This window comes from Podarcis liolepis, assembly GCF_965112155.1.
Source record: "Podarcis liolepis genome assembly, chromosome: 15".
NCBI lineage: Eukaryota > Metazoa > Chordata > Lepidosauria > Squamata > Lacertidae > Podarcis > Podarcis liolepis.
In genome coordinates, this window is record NC_139566.1 from 20745687 (window position 1) to 20765095 (window position 19409).

The 19409-nt window shown below is 50.0% G+C and overlaps 1 protein-coding gene across 2 annotated transcripts in view; it reads left to right on the forward strand.

Annotated features, from left to right (window-relative positions):
• The first annotated feature begins 2732 nt into the window (after nucleotides 1-2732).
• Nucleotides 2733-19409, forward strand: part of NOS1 (nitric oxide synthase 1) — a 180807-nt gene continuing 164130 nt past the window's right edge. The window contains exon 1 of one of the 2 annotated variants that reach the window (XM_083478442.1): nucleotides 2733-3013. The gene's annotated coding sequence lies outside the window, so the exon portion shown is untranslated. The remainder of the gene's footprint in view (nucleotides 3014-19409) is intronic. The other variant, XM_083478441.1, reaches the window with a different exon arrangement.

Here is a 19409-nt window from a genome sequence, read left to right on the forward strand (position 1 = left end):
GGTAGTCCTTTATAGCAGTCGTCAGATCTGGGAAAAGTTCTTTCACCATCAAAGTATGTCCTCTTTCGACAAGAAGATTCAAAGGTAGCTGCTGAAGTATTTCCACAAAGTCTATCTCTTCCAAGTCTAAGTCCAAACGGAGGCCCCAATCATATTTCTTTATTTTAAATTCCTGTACTCCATTTTGTCTTGGGGCCTCCTCCTTCTTCTTCTGTATCTCTCGCAGACTTGTGGTGGATATGTTCCCAGCGTCTCCTTGCTTGTATTCCACAGATGTCAACTTTTGGTTGTTGCTTCCCAGGATTACTTCTTCTTTTTCTTGTTGTTTAGTCTCTTCCAGCTCTGTAGATATTGTTTCCCAATCAGCTGTGGATTCTTTCTCATTAAGGTCCTCAATACAAAGAGCAGAGTTGCCTGTTCCCAAGGTCATAGTCTCAAGTTGTTTGTTCATGGCCAAGCTCTGCTCCTGTAAGATTCCCACCAATTGAAACATCCTTTCGATTTCCACTAGTAACTTTCCTTCCACAGCCATTGTATCCATTGTAGTTTCACAGAGTTCCCCCTAGGGGGAATCTTGTTACTTATTTGCCTTTTCACCAACAATCCTTTAACTGATTATTATTACTTTGTTTCCAACAGTTTCAGCTCAATTATAACTCGTCTTAGTCCATAGGAATCTTAAATGGCAATTTCTCACTTTAAACCGCCCGTTTGGCAGCTTTGACAGCTGTCAAACTCCGCAGCTCTAACGCAGGCACAGAGGCAGGACGTTCCCGAGCCCGGGAGGGGGGGTTGTTTAAAACAAAAGGAAGGTTTCCAAAACTCCACTCTCCTGCACAAAATTTCCTTTAGTAAAATCTTGAAAGTTAGTGTCCTTTTTAACTCACCCCGCCAAGGGTAGGCTCTCCAGCTTATCTCTTGTGTCGTTGCTTAGATGGTCTGCAAGGGGGGGGGTGCGGACTTCCTTTTAGCACACCCCCCGGTCGTCTCCAATTGAAGGTAGAATTTTTATAAAGTCCCAATCCGTCTTACTCACGGGTGATTCTTTCAGTCCAAATTTTCAAGGAAGGAAGTCAGCGCTCTCCGGTCATGGCTCGCGGCTTCGCTCCACCGAGGTAGCGATCGACTCTCAGTGCCACGCCACCCCCGTATCCCCTCCGCAGCCTTTAAAAAGGCTCTTTGCGAATCAGGGGGGGCGCTTAAGGCACCCGCCGAGTCTTCAGTCCGCAGGCTTCCGCGCCTGCGGTTTTTAAGGGTCCCCGCGTCGCCGGCGCGGCAAAGACCCATCCTCAGTGGAGCCGATTCCCTCCGGAGCTCGGAGGGAATCCGCCATTTCCAGATCGCGTCAACCCGGAAGTTATTGCAGAGGTGACTTTAGGGCAGCATGGCTGGTTCCACCACACAGGCCACCAAGAGTTGGAAGGGACCCAGAGAATCATCTAGCCAACCCCCTCGAAATGCAGGAATAAGCAGCTGTCCCATACGAGGATCAAACCTGCAACCTTGGTGTTATCAGCACCACACTCTAACCAACAGAACTATTCAGAATCCTGTTTGGGGGAAGAGGCATGCTGAGGCTCCCTTGCACCCTTGGGCAAGGAGATGTTGGCCACCCAGAGAAGCAGCTTGTAGCCACTCTGAACCAGAGGGGTGTGATCTGTGTGCCCTTGGCAGCAGCAACCTAGCCAACTCCTAGGTACGGCCCTCCTTGGGGGCGTACCACAAACATCTGGACTACATGAACTTTGGGCCTGATCCAGCAGCAAACGTATTCTCTTTTCTTATCTATCGCCTTTAAAACCTTGAACAGCAGACGAAGCAACTTGGGGGGCGGGGGCTGGTCCGGATGTGCAGGGAGGGGTTAACACCTACATCTACGATGACCCTCACCCCACCAATTTGACACTGAAGAGAAGATCCAATTAGAGTCCAGCAGGTGAAAGTCAAAAGGTTGGGGTTACATTCCTACATTGGCTCCCAGTACGTTTCTGAGCACAATTCAAAGTGTTGGTGCTGACCTTTAAAGCCCTAAACGACCTCGGTCCAGTATGCCTTAAGGAGCGTCTCCACCCCATCGTTCTACCCGGACACTGAGGTCAGTGCCGAGGGCCTTCTGGTGGTTCCCTCACAGCGAGAAGTGAGGTGACAGGAAAGCAGGCAGAGGGCCTTCTCGGTAGTGGCGCCCTCCCTGTGGAACCCCCTCCCACCAGATGTCAAAGAGAACAACAACTACCAGACTTTTAGAAGACATCTGAAGACAGCCCTGTTTAGGGAAGTTTTTAATGTTTGATGTATTATAGTATTTTTTTGGAAGCTGCCCAGAGTGGCTGGGGAGGCCCAGCCAGATGGGTGGGGTATAAATAAATTATTATTATTATTATTATTATTATTATTATTATTATTATTATTATTCCAGGCCTGTCCTACTCAAGAGTAGACCCGTTGAAATGAATGGATCTGCTAGCCACAGCCATTCACTCTGCGCTGAGTAGGATTAATACTGAAGCATCCCGCGGAGCTGCCTGTAGGGAATGACACACACGCGCGCCCTACTGTGAGTGGGACTAACATTTGATGCACATCCCACGGAGTTGGGCCACCTGTTGGAATCCGGGCTGAGAGACGGAGCAGGCGGCCTGGGCAGAGTCCGACCCTCAACTACCGCCACGCACCCCTCTTCCTTTAAAAAGGTTCTCTGGGCTCTCCGCGCAGCCGTCGGACTCCAGCGCCCTCCAACGAGCGCCCCGGGCGGAAAGGTCACGTCGCCTCTCCTGGGAAGCGCGAGAAGAAGCCGCCCGCGGAGGCCGAGGCCGCGAGAGGGCAAAGGAAGGGGGAGGCGTCGGCAGCCAACGGAGAGAAGCGGCGGCGAAGACGCTCTGCCGTGCGCAAAGGCTCGCCGTCGGGGGGAGCGAGAGAGCGCACAGCCTTCGGGGCTTGCGCGCTTCCCGCCGCCCTTGCGGGCGACCTGCCGTCGGAGCGAGAGGACAGAGGCAGACAGACGGGAGCCAGGCAGGCGAGTGACTGGGGGCGGGGGGGAGGGGGCTGGCTCGAGGGGAGGGGAGGCGAAGGGGTGGCTCAAGGGTAGGGGAGAAAGAGGGACGGATTCTTGGCCCCGGGACAGCCCTGGCGCCTGCCTACTTCCCTCCTCCGAGGGGGCGTCCCCTCTCCTCTACCCCTCCAGCTTCCTGCGCGGGGAGGGCGGTCGGGGATCTCCTCCTGTCTCTCGACGGGAAGCTGCGCAGAGGTGCCGCCGCCGGTCGGGCTAGCGGCTTTCCAAATATAGCACGTGCGCCTCGCGCGAAAGGGAAAGTGTTTGCGTGGGGGTGAGGGGGTTGCGATTGCACGCCCCCTTTCGTTCCTAGGTCCGAGGATCTCGACCGTCGACTCGGAATTTTAGGTGGGGGTGGGAGGAGGAGGACGGGGGAAGGGGCAGAGAGCTGTCTGCGTGCGCGCTGGCTTCCCATAGCAACCCAGCTTTGAACGCCCCCCACATCATTCCTCGCTTTTTCCCTGGGGGGCGGGCCGAGGATCAAATAGGGCTAAATTGTCTGAGAGAAGGGGGCGGGAAGCTTTTATCCCCCGCTTCCAAATAGCCCAATAAAAGATTATTTTTGTGGGGGGAGAGATTTGGGTTCCTGGACCTTCCTGGTAATGGATTTAGTTTGCAAAGCGGGGGGGCAGGCTTGCGTTAAATCCACGTCTGCAGTGCTATATGGCTGCTCGTTTCTAAGGCTGTGTGCAAACTATGAAGCATAATAGAATCACATTTCTTTTGCCCTCTCAAAGAATTGTGAGTGCTGTGGTTTGCTAAAGGTTGCTGGGAATTGGAACTCCATGAGGGGAAAGCAACAGTGCCCAGAATTCTTTGAGGGGCATGTGCTTTGAATGTGCTCTTAAAAGTATAAGGTAAAGGACCCCTGGATGGTCAAGTCCAGTCAAAGGCAACTATGAGGTTGCAGCGCTCATCTCGCTTTCAGACCGATGGAGCCGACATTTGTCCACAGACAGCTTTCTGGGTCATGTGGCCAGCAGGACTAAACTGCTTCTGGTGCAATGGAACACCGTGATGGAAACCAGAGCGCACAGAAACACCGTTTACTTTCCTGCCGCAGTGATACCTATTTATCTACTTGCACTGGCATGCTCTCGAACTTCTAAGTTGGCAGAATCTGGGAAAGAGCTCACCCCATCATGGGGATTCGAACCGCCGACCTTCTGATTGGCAAGCCCAAGAGACTCAGTGGTTTAGACCACAGCGCCACCCACGTCCCCTCTCTTAAAAGTATAGTGTGCAGGTAGTGTGGGAGCACAATTTCTGGATCGAAGGGTGCTCCCTTCCGTCTTGGAAGTTTTTCTCTTTTAGGGAGCCCTTAGCAATGGTGTCCCTCCCATGTGTGTGTCCTCCCCTTCCCCACAGGGCTGGATGTGAGGCTCTGGACATCTCTGACTGGCGCAGGCCGTGTCTCCCACCAGCCCTGCTCTGTGCTCTCTTGAGTATTCTGTTTTTCCTGCCTGCAATTTGCTGGAAAGGCCTCGGCTTCTGTGGCAGCGGCTGACTTCGGTGCATGTTATTCACAGCGTAGCCCTATGCATGTTTACTCAGGAGTAAGCCCATGGTCAATATGATGAAGTCCAATGTAAGCATGTACCCGTTGGATCATCTCACGGAATATGGCTAAAACTGCAGCCCCGCACACTGGGGATGGGGAAACCTTTCCAGTCTGAGGGCCACATTCCACATGCTGCTGGCCGGAGGGGACGTGTGTCCAGGTGGGCGGAGCGACAAATGTAAGCTGTACCTTTCTGAGGTGGGTTAGTTTCTACACACACTTGTGCCCCCTCTCTATCCCCCTCTAAAGGCAAGCAGGAGTCGTTGCCAGAGTTCAAGGACACATTCCAACCAGGCAAAAATATCCAGGGGTGTGGCTTGTGGAGAGGGGTGTGGCCCGTGGGGAGGGGGCGTGGTTCAGGGAATGTATTGCAGGCCAGATAGGGTGAGTGTACAGAGCCAGTTTGGTGTAGCAGTTAGAGCAGGGTTTCCCAAACTTGGGCCTGTTTTTGGACTACAACTCTCATGATTCCTAGCTAGCAAGACCAGTGGTTGGGGATGATGGGAATTGTGGTCCATAAACAGCTGGAGACCCAAGTTTGGGAAACCCTGGCTTTGTGTCGGAGCAGGACCTGGGAGGGTTTGAATCCCCACAGAGCCATGAAGCTCGCTGGCTGACTTAGGGCCTGTCACTCCCTCTCTCAGCTTAACCTACCTCACAGGGTTGTTGTAGGGATAAAATGGGGAGCGGGAGGACGATGTACACCACCTTGAGCTCCTTGGAGAAAAAGGCGGGGTTATATTTGCCTGGAAAACAAGCTTTTTGAGGAACAGCTGAGGGAGCGGGTTATGCTTAGCATGGGGAAGAGGACTGAGAAGACAGGTATTATGTCCATCTTCAAATATCTGAAGGGCTGTCACACGGAAGATGGAGCAAGCTTGTTTTTCTGCTGCTCCAGAAGGGAAGACCCCAACCATAGTGTCAGGAAACTGCCATCGGAGCCAAGAGTGGAGGTAAGGCTCTCCGACGATGTGGGAGAAGGGGCCAGCAGAGGGAGAGAGAACACTTCCCTTGGGGAAGGAAATCAGCGTGACACCTGGGAGGAAGGGGAGCAGGGAAGGACTTCGGAGAGAGGGCTCCAGGACTCTTCCACAGAGACCAGCGGGGAGAGTCCAGGACCTCCGCTGGCCATGCCCACTCTGCGCTGAAGACTTCTGCGCAGGGAGTCTAGGCGGAGACTTGGTGTCAAGGAGTTTTTATGTTGGAAGAAGTTCAGGAAACACCCACTGACGGATTCTGCCAGTGACTGACACAGCCACGGAGTAAAGGCTGTCCAGCCAGGGAAAGGTTTAGCCAGGGAACGTTGCCTAGAGCATCCGCACCCTCTACGCACAAGCAACCCCCAATTCCCTTTACACATAGGATTCAAATGACAGAAAAGGAGATTCCAACTAAATGTTAGGAAGAAGTTTCTGATGGTAAGAGTTGTTCTGCAGTGGATCGGGGCACCATGGAAAGTGAGGCTCTCCTTCATCAGGGGCGAAACAAGGCCTTGTTTTGCTGGGTCAAGGACCCAGTTTGGCACCCCACATTTATGTACAAACACACACAGGCTGGGAGCCTCAATGGCGCCCTCTGGAGGCTTCACCCGGGGCAACACCCCCCATAGCTACAGCACTGCCTTCACTGGAGTTTTTTTAAAAACACAGGTTGGATGGCCACTTGTCAGGGATGATTTGGTTGTGATTCCTGCATTGTGGGGGTTGGACTAGATGACCCTTGGTACCCCATCCGATTCTACAGTTCTATGAAATGCAGGGAATACATAGAAAAGATAAACAGGGCTGCCTTGGGTTTTTGAGATTCCCCACACTGCTATAAGCCAGATTCCTTTGTTCTGCAAACTGTAGGAAGCCTCTGTGCCCTATCTCTTAGTTTTTCTTCTCTACAGGAAAAGGTGGGGCTCCTGATCTCTCTCTGTGAATGTGGCCTATGCAGGCAGCTAGTGACTTACCCTTTCCTACCTTATGTACTCAAAATGCTTGAGCCGGCCTAGCAGGGGAGTGTGGTTTCCATTTCTATAGATTCCCCGGGGACTTTAGAGAACTCTTTTTTTTTGCTGGTGGGATTAAAACCCGCCTAGTGGGGGTGTTGTTGTTAAGGAGAGAGAGCGACTCTTAGGCAGGGGGAAAGGAACAGCTGTGATTCACATCAGGAGCAACGTGGTTTGCTGAGAAACAAGCAAAGTAGCAGCAGCAATGGGAGGTCGTGGGAGGAGAATTGGTTGTAATGTAAAGGGTGGGTAGCTCAGGCGGTAGAGCACGAGACTCTTAATCCCGGGGTCCCGGGTTCGAGTCCCATATTTGGTGAAAGATTTCTGTGTTGCAGGGGGCTGGACTTGATGACCCTCGTGGTCCTTTCCACCTCTACAAGTCTGCGATTCTGTGAGGCAGAGGCGGGTCTGGGCGATCTTGTGTTTCCAACCTACACTTAACACAGGGATGCCCAACTTGGGGGGCTGTTCGTTCTCCCCCCAGGCAAAGAAATGATTGAAGGGATGGAATAACACCCCTACAAGGAAGGGCCGAAGCATTTGGGACTTCTTAGAGAAAAGGAGACAAGATAGAATTTTTTTAATGATGGAGAAAGCGGAAAGAGAAAGGTTTTTCCCCTCCCTCTCTCCTAACATGAGAACTCGTGGACAGTTGAACGCTGGGAGCAGAGCTTTCCAAACTTTTCATGTTGTTGACACACTTTTTAGACGTGCATAATTTCGCAACACAGTTTTACTAGCAAGCAGGAGGTTAAAGGGGTAAAGGGTACCCCTGACCATTAGGTCCAGTGGTGGCCGACTCTAGGGTTGCGGCGCTCATCTCGCTTTATTGGCCAAGGGAGCCGGTGTACAGCTTCTGGGTCATGTGGCCAGCATGACTAAGCCATTTCTGGCGAACCAGAGCAGCGCACGGAAACACAATTTACCTTCCCGCCAGAGCGGTACCTATTTATCTACTTGCACTTTGGCATGCTTTCAAACTGCTAGGTTGGCAGGAGCAGGGACCGAGCAACGGGAGCTCACCCCGTCGCGGGGATTCGAACCACCAACCTGATCGGCAAGTCCTAGGCTCTGTGGTTTAACTAACGCTTTTCCAGCCCCGGGAGGAACGCACCTGCACACTGCAGCTGACACACTAACGTGTCACAGCACACAGTTTGGAAAGCTCTGGTTGGGAGAATCAGGACAGAAAGGACTTTTTCGTGCAGTGCACAGTGGAACTCTCTGCCACTGGATGGCCACCAACCTGGATGTCTTAAAAAGGAGATAAGACAAACCCATGGAGGATGAGGCTGCCCATGGCTACTAGACATGGTGGGTGTGTTTTACTGCTGTCAAAGGCAGTACAGTATGCCTCTGAAAACCAGTTGCTGGGAATTGCTGGGGATGTAACTGACTGTGTTCTTAGATAAATAAGGAATACTATTCATTGTATCAAATTTCAACAGAAGTAACTCATAAAGTTCAACAAACGAACAAAGCAGAAGACCCAGTGGATCAGATCATTCTCTAGTCAGTTTGTGCTTGTCCATATAACCCTACTTTGTAACAGTTGCTGCTTACGACAGCTACTACTATGCCATAAGATCCACTGTCTTGTAATATCACATATGGTACGTACAGTTATTTATTGTTTGATATTATTGTTGCTGTAAGATGTGAGATCATGATATTGTATTTATTTGCATTACTTAGTGCTTTAACTACTGATGAAGCCCAGGACGGCGAAACAAGGCCAATATTCCGGAAGTCCTTGTCCAGACTCCGTGAAAGGATTTTGTGGAACTGTAACAACCTTTCATGTTTGGACTTTATGAACAGACAGGTGGAATAGACACCATTACACGGATGGAACTTATGCATGAACTGACATGTCTTTATTGAGGATGCTTTACGTGACCATAGGTTGGTTTGTTGTTGTTTTGGGAACTGCAGGGGAGCAGAATGCTGTTGTGCTGAGGTCTGGCTTGCAGGCATCTGTTCAGCTACTCTGAGAACAGGATGCTGGACTCGGTGGGCCATTGGCCTGATGCGTCGGGCTGTTCTTATGCACATTTGCGTATGTTCCAGTAGATACGTGAGAAGCCGAGTTAAACCTCATGTTGTAACTAAGCATCCTCTGCCTCTGCTCCATGCTGTCATTTAGCTTGCGTGCAAATCTGGCCCTTCTCCAGCTTTGCACCTTGATCTGCCTCCTACAATTTATCAGTTTTGCTTAGGAGCTTCAAATGCCACTTCAAAGCCCACCTTTTGGTGCACCATCAGGGATGGGGAATGTGTGCTGATATTTCAGGTGGGGAATCCGCTTCCTGCCAGGGCCTGTGTTCCATCAGGCATTCCATCTTGGGCCAGGCTGCGTGCCTGTGCTTGGTGGGACTGGGGCAAGAAACAAAGAGGAAGGGCCATAGCTCATTTGACAGATGTGTAGAAGATTCCAGGTTCAATCCCCAGTGTCTCCAGATAGGGCTGGGAATGTCCCCTGCCTGGAGAGTTGCTGCTGGTCAGTGTAGACAATACTGGCTTAGATGGGCTAATGGTCTAATATAAGGCAGATTTCTCTGTTCTATGTTCCTGATGCGCAGGGTGTGCTTCCTTTCTCTGTTTAAATTGCTGGTCTTTAAAGCCTAAATGGCCTGGATTCAGGGTCTCGGGGGCTGGTCTCCTTGCATCATCTGGGTTTGGCAGCTCTTTTCATAGGTGAACCATTTGCCATCGTTCTGAACCAGCAGAGGAAAATGGGGGATGCTGAAGATTTCTTTAAAGCACCTGGGTATGAGAAAGAGAAAGAGATTTTTATTTATTTTTTTGAGCAGGGGGCGTCTTTGTCATTGGACCCTAGCTTAATGAGAGAACACCTGTTTTGCATGCTGAACGTCCCAGTTTCATTCGCTGGCATCTCTAGGTAGGATAGAAAGAGACCCCGGAGGTTGTGGACTTTCCTTCCTCGGAGGTTTTAAAGCAGAGGTTGAATGGCCACCTGTCACGGATGCTTTAGCTGAGATTCCTGCATTGCAGGGGGTTGGACTAGATGACCCATGGGGTCCCTTCCAACTATGATTCCTGACTTAAAACCTGGACTGCCACTGCTAGCCAGTCTAGACCGCCTACGTACCTACGGGACCGCCTCTCCTGGTATGCCCCACAGAGAAACTTACGGTCTTCAAATAAAAACATCTTGAAGGTCCCAGGCCACAGAGAGGTTAGGCTGGCCTCAACTAGAGCCAGGGCTTTTTCGGCTGTGGCTCCGATCTGGTGGAACACTCTGTCACAAGAGACCAGGGCCCTGCGGGACTTGACATCTTTCCGCAGGGCCTGCAAGACAGAGTTGTTCCGCCAGGCCTTTGGCCAGGGCACAGCCTGACTCCCTCCCTCGGCAATCTTCGCGGAGCTCTGGCCCAATGGTTGCCAGTGGCCTGAATTAATTAATTTTACAATGAATGATTTTAGAGTGTTGTTTATGTTATACTTTTATATTGTTTTATTGTTGTTAGCCGCCCTGAGCCCGGCTTCGGCTGGGGAGGGCGGGATATAAATAAAATTTATTATTATTATTATTATTAGACAATACTGAGCTAGAAGGACCAAGGATCTGACTCAGTATAAGGCACCTTCCTATGTTCCTAATTAAACCAGCCTTTAATTCAGAACGGTGAGGACTAGCAACTTCATTTTTAGGGAAGGAGTCATAACTAAGTGGGAGAGAACTTGCTGTGCATGCAGAAGTTCAATCCTTGCCTTCTCCAGGAAAGTCTAGGAATGCCCCCCCCTTAAACCATGGGGTGCAGCTGCCAGTCAGTGCTGGCAACAGAGCTAGATGGACCAAGCCTCCAGCTCGATATCAGGCTGATTCTGTGTTTCTAAAAGTGAGTGCCCTCCCTTCTTTCTTTCCCTCTCTCTTTTCTGCCACCCCCTTTGCTCCTCTTGCTATCCACAGGCAGGCCGGACCTCATGCTCAGGTTCCCCTGCTCTGCATATTAAATACGATTGTGATAATTGCAGGCAAGGTTCCCAGCACTGGCCCAGCTGTCTGGTTTCCAAAATCCAAATGGTCCCAAGATGCAGGCATCCAGATGTCTTGCTGGTGCTTCTCGTGTTCTTCATCCCTGGATGCCAGAGATGCTGTCCGAGGGACATGCCTGCACACAGCCAGCCGGTGCGCCTTTTTTGAGAGCTGTCGACAGGGCGGGGTGTGATATTGGTGTGAGGATCACTGCTGGCGCTGCAAAGTGAAATCGCTGCTTTTCAGATCTCTGAGGATGGGCTGTTGGAGAGTTTGCCTGTGGAATGAGGAATGGGGAATTCCATCCAAAACAGGAGGTTCTCCTTTGTTCCACATATTTCAGGGAGTCTCCAGGACCCTCCCACTCTTTCTCCAGAGAAGCGTTGATCATGCTGCTCAGTGGTAAAAATAATAATAAATTTTATTTATACCCCACCCTCCCCAGCCAAGACCAGGCTCAGGGCAGCTAACAACCAATAATAAAGACAAGTTGATTAAAATACAACTTAAAAAGCAAGATTAAAATGCAACATTAAAACATTAAGATGCAGCCTCTTCACAGGAGGAGAAAGGAAAAAAGAAAGAGGGGGAGGGAATCAAATTGATTCTAAGCCAAAGGCCAGGCAGAACAACTCTGTCTTACAGGCCCTGCAGAAAGAAATCAGATCCTGCAGGGCCCTGGTCTTATGAGGCAGAGCGTTGCACCAGGCCAGAGCCAGTGTTGAAAAGGCCCTGGCTCTGGCTGAGGCTAATCTAACTTCCTTAGGGCCCAGGACCTCTAGGGTGTTGCTGTTTATGGACCTTAAGGTCCTCCATGGGGCATACCAGGAGAGGCGGTCCCATAGGTATGAGGGTCCTAGGCCATGAAGGGCTTTAAAAGTCAAAACCAGCACCTTAAATCTGACCCTGTACTCCACCGGGAGCCAGGGCAGCTGGAAAAGCACTGGGTGAATATGCTCCCATGGCAGAGACCACGTAGAGCCATCTACCTTGCATGCAGAAGGTTCCTGTTCCAATCTCCAGGTAGGGCTGGAAATTTATCTGAAGAGCAATGCTAAGCTGGTTGGACACTGCATAAGGCAAGCTTCCTGTGTACCTGTGATGTCTCTGCCAGGATAGACACATTGCTGGTCTTTTTGGGTGGTGTCCTTGCAGCTGAGAAATGTGCTGCTTAGAGAGACCTGCAAAAATTTAGGAATGGGGGAGGGTGCCTTAAACTGAGTCAGTCCATTGGTCCATCTAGATTAGGAGGGTTTCCCAAATTTAGGTCTCGAGCTGCTGTTGGATGGCAATTCAGGGCGGATGGGAGTTGTAGTCCAAAAACAGCTGGAGACCCCAGTTTGGGAAACCCTGGCCTACACTAACTGGCAGTCGCTCTCCAGGGTTTCAGGCAGGGGGCTTTCCCAACCCTACCGGGAGATGCTGTTGGGGATGGAAGCCGGGACCTAAAATCTGATTCGAAGCTAGACCTGTCAGTCCCAAGACTTTTCTCCCTCCCCCTCCCCTCTCTGGCATTTTCCATATATGGCCAGCTTGGGCAGAAGGTTTGGCAATCATGTTGCCTGTGGTGTTTTTTTTTACCTCCGAATCTCCGCAGCACCACAAACCGCTCTGGAGGTTCCCACTTCAGTTTGGGTCGTTTCAGAGAGATCCTGCAAGCCTTTCTGAAGTGTCCTGCTTCAGTTCAGGATCCGTCCCAATCTGCTAGGCACCCCCTAACACCTGCCGGTTGTTTTGTATCATTTATCTTGGGCAGGTGGGCTTTTGAGCTTTGTAAACTGTCCGGAGTGGCTAGCCCATACATGAGAGCCTAAAACAACCAGAACCCTCCTGCAGTTGTGCAAAGAGATTCCTATGAGTGTAAGGCTGGTTGTCTCTGTGGGATCATGTGCTGCTTTGGGAGAGAGAACTTGGCATGAGCAAACTGCTATGTGTCAACTGTAGCTCAGGGATAGGAGGTCCCCGTTTCAATCCTTGAATCCCGCAGCTTTAAAAAGGAGGTAGTAAAACAAAACCCAACATTTTAAGGGGAGGAGGAAGCTCCAGACAGCTTCCCTGTCCACACAACAGGAATAGTGTGGACAATTCCTACGGGAAGAGGCTAGTCCCCAAGGATTGCAGAATCCTGCTTCTCTTGGTGCAGAATTTGTAGCCAGAACTATCAACAGCAATTGTTCCTGGTGGTGTTAGGCTTGAGGAATCCTCTCCCCTGACCCCCGATGGCACCAGGAGGCAGGGAGGAAACAAGAAAGTTCTTACGTATGATTTATTCAGTCATTGCGGTAAAAGACAAAGAATTCTGGTGATTCCTCCATAATGGAGTTGCTCACACTGAGCTCCTCCCCCTATAGCAACAACACCTGCTTCTACGACGTCTGTCCATGGACAACTGTCTCTGCGCTATTTGTTCTTACACCCTTAACAAACGCCGTGTTTTGGGAGAAGGGGGGTCGGTTATGCTGTCCAGAGACTTGTCTCTGCCTGCCCTCCCCCTTCTCCTAACACAGCATAACTCGGCTGTTCACCTGTCTCTGAGCTGTTATCTTCCTCAAAGCCCTGCTGTAACTGCCTTCCTACTCTCTGGAAGCTACAGGAGAAGGGGGGGGGGTGGAGAGACCTCTGCCATTTCTCCTTCACTTCAGTCCCTGACAGTGGGTACATGTCAGGTGTGTGTGCAGGAGCCAGGCCCTCTGACCAATAGGACTTTGCAGGACTGGGGCCTTCCTAAGTTTGTTCTGAAGATGCAAGCCGCGGCCTCACAGGTGAGGCTGATTGGTAACTCACAGCACCTGGTGGCAAGAGCCGGGAAGGGATATAAGGTCAGCATTTCCCTTCGGCTCTTTGCCACAGCAACACATTTCCTGCCTTGCTGCGTTTGGCTTCTTGCTTCCTTGAACCTCAGCTTCTTGACTCCCTGCTTCTTGATCCTCGGTCCCCTCACTTCGTGACTCCTTATTTCTTGATCCTTGGACCCTTGACTTCATGACTCCTTGCTTTCTGACCCTCGGACTCTTGGCTTCCTGACTCCTGGCTTCTAGACCCCTGTTCCTGCTCCCACCCCGCCATCCTGCCCCTGGTCCTGACATCCCCTGCCGGGACTTCGATTGCCCGTGAACCGGACCGTGACAGTACATGGCGCCTCCTTATTCAGGAGCAGTCAGTGGAAGACTGATCCAGAAGGGTGAATGGGGCACTGCCCCACCAGCATCAGTGTGCCCTCCAGCCAGCTCTCACCAGCGTACCTTTTCCCTTCAACCAGCCCAGTGGTTGGCACAGCCTGCCAACTTCCTCCTCCTCCTCCTGAGTCTCTGTGTTGCTCTGGCAGAACTCAGCAGGGAGGAAGGCGAGGGACAAGGCTGGAATTAGTTCGCTCTGTCGCCACCTACTGTGGGCCTCCCTGCCAGTCCCAGTGCGCGACAGCCACCACTGGAGGCAAGGCTGTGGATTTCATTTGACTTGATTTGAAGCGACTTCCTAAATAAGCAGCCATTGGCATGGAAAGGGAAATAACCGCGGTCTGGCCTGCAGAGCACGTGGGGCTTGGTTAAAAATTAAACGACGCCCCTGGCGTTCCCTAGGAATTCCCCGAGAGCTCCATCGCGCTATAGGCTCGGATAGCCAATACCGTTGGCTTCAGGCATCTTCACACTTAGTCTCTTAAGAGCGCACTCGACAAAGAGGCATAAAAGCGTGTGGGGAAAATAAAGGTCTTTAAGAACTAGCATATCACACAGAAACAATGGGTTTCGTGGAGGGTAAGGCTCTCAATGGTTACTGGCCACATACGCTGTTCTCTGGCCCCACGGTAAGAGGCAGCGACGCTTCTGAATGCTAGAAATGGCAGGAAGGGAGAGGGAGTCTTGTGCTCGGATCCTGCTCGAGGGATTTCCTTGGTGGCCACTGTGAGAACAGGATTCTGGACCAGAGGGGCCATTGGCCTAATCCACCAGGGCTCTTATGTCCATAATGCAGAGGTTTTCAACCTTTTTTGAGTCCACAGCTCCCATGACCAACTACATTCTTTCTGCTGTTCCCCTGTAGGGAAATGTGCTCTTAGCCTGAAAAGCTCAGTTATATCACCCATTGCCTGCAGAGCCAGCAGCTCCTCACCCCTTTTCAAACACCCTCTTTTGTGGAGAGTTCCCTCAGCCTCCTCTCCTCTCCCCTCCTCACCTTAGGAGTCCTCCCCTGGTCTTTGAGCTGCCCCCCACCCCCTAAAAAGAGGGACCTCCTCTAACCGTCCCACACAGGCCTGGGAAGAGGATGCTCCCAGCCTTAGTGGCCCAATGGAGACTGGCCAAAGCCAGCCCCTTACTCACCTGACTATCATTCAAGGCACCCCAGGGTGCCACGGCACACTGGTTGAAAGCCACAGCCTTAATGGGTTGTATCTCACGTTCGTCCTGCGCAGAGTGGACCCGTTGAAATCATTGGGCACAACAAAGTTGGGTCTATTAATTTCAAAGAGCTCTATTCTGAGTAGGACTTAGATGGTCACCCTTCCCAGTAAGAGCAGAGAGACAACTGGCCTGAGTTTTACACCTCCTCCTTCCTGTTAGATGCTGCGAATGAAATTACTACCAGAGTAGCAATGTTTTGTGCATTAGCAAGCATTGCTATGTAGGAGCTGGGTGGTTAAACCTCTTTACTAACTATCCTGCTGCTCAGTAATCCATCCTAAGTGTGGCTGGAAGCATGCAGCAACAGAGCACACACACACACACACACACACACACACACACACACATCCTAGGTTTTTGTTTTTTCTTTTGCTGCACTGCTGATTTTTAATAGTCTTCTGCTGGCCTTGCAAATTGTTTCCATTTTACTATAATTTAGTGGCTGAGCTGTGATCGTCATAATGAAGTACTGAACTCATGAAATATCTCAAAGCCATTTCGGAATAAAAACACCAGCAATAAAGACAATTATGCAATTTCAAATATATATTAAAAATGGCAATTAAAATAAAGAGCCGGAAACAAATTCCCTGTGCTTAAATGATTTCAAATCTGCCCCACCCACTGTTGGAATGTGACTCCTGGGTGGTTGCCCAGAATGAAATGTGCCCCTCAGGCTGGAAGATGCTGTTATTGATTGAGTGTAACCCCTCCTGAAAAAACAGTCCTTCCACATTTAAATGCTCTGAACTTACGAACCTGCAACACTTCTTTTTAAAATATATATATACAGTGGTACCTCGGGTTACAGATGCTTCAGGTTACAGACTCCGCTAACCCAGAAATGGTACCTCAGGTTAAGAACTTTGCTTCAGGATGAGAACAGAAATTGCATGGTGGCAGTGGGAGGCCCCATTAGCTAAAGTGGTACCTCTGGTTAAGAATAGTTTCAGGGTAAGAACGGACCTCCAGAACGAATTAAGTTCTTAACCCGAGGTATCACTGTATACTAATAATATGAGGTTGTCAACAAGATTGTGCCCCACACAATCTTGGGCAAAATACTGGGAGAAGAGGTGATGTAAAGGAACAGGAAGGAGGCACGGCAGCTGCAAACCCTCCAGATCCTTTGGCACACCTTTAGAGGTGTGGCACTGTGCCCTTTCTGGGCGAAGCACTTGGCAACCCAAGCTGGAGCTGAAGAAGTGAGTTCTGCTGAGATCTTCCTTTCCGTGACAGTGTGTGCTCATTAGCGAAATCTGCCAAACTATCTCAGATCTTATGAACTTTACCTTTTTTTTAAAAAAAGGGGGAAATTAAGTAGACGTTGCAGACTTTGGTTTACTTCTCAGACTATGCAGGTCGGGATACAGAACTTTTGGCCTTCCAGATGTTCGTATATCTATTTATCTATCTATAAATATTTGTATACTGCAATTTCGGTTGCAGCTTTGAGGGATTTTTAGTTTAGGGAAAAGAAGAGTAAATGGAGACAGGACGGAAGCTTACAAAATTTTGTGTGGCCTGGAGAAAATGGGCAGAGGGAAGGTTTTCTCCCTCTCTCGTAACACCAGAACTCCTGGACATCCAATGAAGCGGAATATTGGAAGAATCAGGACAGACAACAGTGGTTTCTCGTGCAGGGCAGAGCTAAACTATGGAACTCCCTCCCGCAGGAGGAAGTGAATATCACCAACTTGAATGGCTTTGGAAAGAGAATTGGACAAATTCATGGAGGAGAGGGTTATCAAGGATGTGGGAATGTTCAGGATGGCAGGAGAGGATATATTGTTTATTAATATCCTTCCTAACTTGCACTAGCAAGTTCCTTTATGGAGCAGAGTTACATTCCCCGTTTTATATGCACAGTAGCTTTTTGTATTTTATCTGTGCTGTTTTAATTTGTGTAAGCCTCCTTGAATCCTGGTCCGGGATATATAATAATAATAATAATAATAATAATAATAATAATAATAATAATAATAGCAGCAGCAAATAGTGTGGAGGTAGCCCTAAAATGCGCTTCAGATAGAATGCATCTGTTCCTCAGCGGGACGCAAAAAAATGCCAGGAAGGTTAAATTGCCCTCTGTTGACTTTAAAACCTAGTGACAGGTACATTTTATTTAAAGGAAGCATTTCTCTCTTTAACACCAGCACATCAATTGCAAGAGAGGGGCTCAGAAGTGCTTTAAAACAGCATGTGTGAAATTGGTCCAAGCTGGATTTCTCTCTTGAGCCAGATTTTCTCTGCTCCGGTGGGTCGCAGGGAGCTTTAAGACCTGCAAGGACGTAATCAGACTTGGCTCTGCCAGTTTAGGGTAGCCGGCTCCTGACCCTTTTCCTCGAATCGCGCCACCTCACCGAACAAAGTGACGCGCGAGGCTGATCGAACGGGGCCTCATCAAGGCAAATGGCATTGTGTTGGGATGACAATGTCCTGGTCGGCTGCCAAGATGCCTGGATGTGTGTGAGAGAAAGAAGGTGGGGGGGGGGGAGAGAGAAGAGTTTCTGTCCCAGACCTTTCAAGGAGCACTTGATCAATTAATATAGCAGCTGCCCTCTGAGAAATGCTAATTCCTTGGGCCTGTTTGACTTTGGAAGAACAGGTGACCAGCCCTAAAAAAACACCCCACTACACACACCCCACAACACTCTTGATTGCTCCTCTACTTTTGTGGGACAAGAAAATCGATAGATACCTCTTTGAGATTCACAGAGGGAAATCTTATCTCTTGATGGATCCTCTGAGATTAAAAAAGAAGAAGTTCAATTGAAATTTGTACACCCCCAAGATGAAGGGCAAGTCGAGACATCTGCGGGCTGCTGAAAGAGGGAGTGATGGGGGGTAGGTCTGTGCATCTTTGCTGGGCGATCTAAAATTCTGATGATAATCAGGATCTCACGATTCGCGAGCCCTTTGCTGGCAGGCACCTTCCTCGGCTGGGTCCCTTGCTCACCTTCCTGGTGCAGTAGGAAATTAAGCCATGCTGCAGGGATCTTGGTTCTGATTCCTTAATATTCCTGCCTTGTATAAGAACATGGGTAGATGCTTCATAACCCAGTCAGATGATTGGTCCATTGAGTTCAGTGTTGTCTACACTGACTGGCAGCTGCTCTCCAGCGTTTCAGACACTGAACTACCTGGATATATCGGGGATTAAACCAGGAACCACTTGCTAGCTGGCCTCTGCCGCTGAGCTATGGTTTGCCTCCAAAAGCAGAGGGTGGCATACATATAGCTGTACACAACAACCCTGTGCGGTAGGTTAGGCTGAGGCAGAGTGACTGCCCCATAGGAACAAAGGGCCTGATAAACAGGTCAGCCTCCTAGCTCAATGTGGTCTACCTTGCCTGGCTGTTGGGCTCTAGATTCTCAGAGCTCTTTCCTGCTTGCCTCCTTCCTGTGACTTCTCATGGAAACGTGTGGGATTGCGGCTGAGACCTTCCACATTCTGCGAATTGTGGGCTCTACCACTGCGGTCTGACCTTTCCCTTAAGCAAAGAAGAGCAGAGACAGTTGACGGGCTGGAATTAATGGGGCCATGTGGTATTTCTATTTGGGTTAAGGGGTCATGCTATGGGGAGAAGAGAGTTGCCGTCGCAGACCTACTGCAAGCACACAGGTTTTCCTGAGTTCACAGATGTGCATAGATCAGAATAGATACTCTGGATAAATGAGCAGCTCCCCTGGTTCTGTGGGGTGGGGGTCTCAATATACCTTTGGATTATATTCCCTCATGTGCAGCCTTCCGGGGTGTGTGCCTTAGGCGGGAAGTGGGTGGTTTCGTCTCCTGGCTATGTCCAGAACACATGAAGCCTGATGTTCTAAGACACTATATTATCAGCATTGTGCTGCTGTTGTTACCTGCCCTTCAACAGGAGGTCCCAGGGTGGGTTGCGGCAATTTAAGATTCAGAATTAAAAACAGTTGAAACATATCACATTCATAAAGAATTGTCTGAAGCTGATGCTTGGAAGATTCCAGTTTCACCTTTCAAAGTGACTTCAGTTGTGCTTTTCCTTGAAGTTCCATTTTATGTAACACAACATGCATGCCGTTTCCTTAACATCTGGTGTTTTTGGTGGTCCTAAAGGCTTAGCTTTGGAGCACATGGAACAACTCTTCCCCAGGATTCTTCCCATATGTGCCTTCTCCAGAGTGACCCTAGGAGTCAATCCTCAGGATTCTCCTTTCCCTCGGATTGGCTCCACTCAGCCCAAAGGGTGAGAAGACCTCTTTTCAGTGGCTAAAAAGCTCCCCTTTCATGCTGATTGGGCAGTGCCAGGCCACTGGAGACTGGGACCCTTCTGCAGAAATAGTACTGGGGTTTCGAGCCCCTGCAACCTGGGAACACCACAGCTCTAGTCGTTGGTCTCCTTGGACTGGCTGCTTCCCAGTTGGGC